This window comes from Trichechus manatus, unplaced genomic scaffold (assembly GCF_000243295.1).
Source record: "Trichechus manatus latirostris isolate Lorelei unplaced genomic scaffold, TriManLat1.0 scaffold00005, whole genome shotgun sequence".
NCBI classification, from domain to species: domain Eukaryota; kingdom Metazoa; phylum Chordata; class Mammalia; order Sirenia; family Trichechidae; genus Trichechus; species Trichechus manatus.
The window spans coordinates 20,506,333-20,506,952 of NW_004443941.1; the positions used below are offsets into that span (position 1 = coordinate 20,506,333).

The window sequence follows — 620 nt, forward strand, 5'->3', positions numbered from 1 at the left end:
CACTGCTCCCTAAGGTTCCTATCTAATCTTTCGAGTTGCTATTGTCAATTGATCCTCTATAAAATAAAAAACCAAACCCATTGCTGTTGAGTCGATTCTGACTCATAGCGACCCTATAGGACTGCCCCATAGGGTTTCCAAAGAGCAGCTGGTGGATTCGAGCCACTAAACTTTTGGTTAGCAACCTGAGCTCTTAACCACTGCTCCACCAGGGTCCCCTCAAAATATGGAACACTTCACAAATTTGTGTGTCATCCTTGCACAAGGTCATGCTAATCTTCTCTGTATAGTTCCATTTTAGTATATCAAGACAGACCTTTTTTTACTAGTTAAGCTCAACTATTTTTTGGTTTTAAGATGACTTCAGGGGATATTTTTGGTTTAAGGTTTAAAGACTATCTCAGGGCAATAGTTTCAGGGGTTCATCCAAACTTTATGGCTCCGGGAAGTCTGGAGCCCATTATAATTTGAAATTTTGTTCTACATTTTCCCCCTTTTGATCAGGATTCTTCTATAGAATCCTTGATCAAAATGTTCAGTAATGGTAGCTGGGCACCATCCTCTTCTGGTCTCATGGCAAAGGAGGCAGTTGTTCATGGAGGCAATTAGCCACATGTTCC

The 620-nt window shown here is 41.0% G+C and overlaps 1 pseudogene; it reads right to left on the minus strand.

Annotated features, from left to right (window-relative positions):
- Positions 1-220: 220 nt before the first annotated feature.
- On the minus strand, positions 221-320 carry LOC111821504 (uncharacterized; annotated as a pseudogene).
- Positions 321-620: the final 300 nt, after the last annotated feature.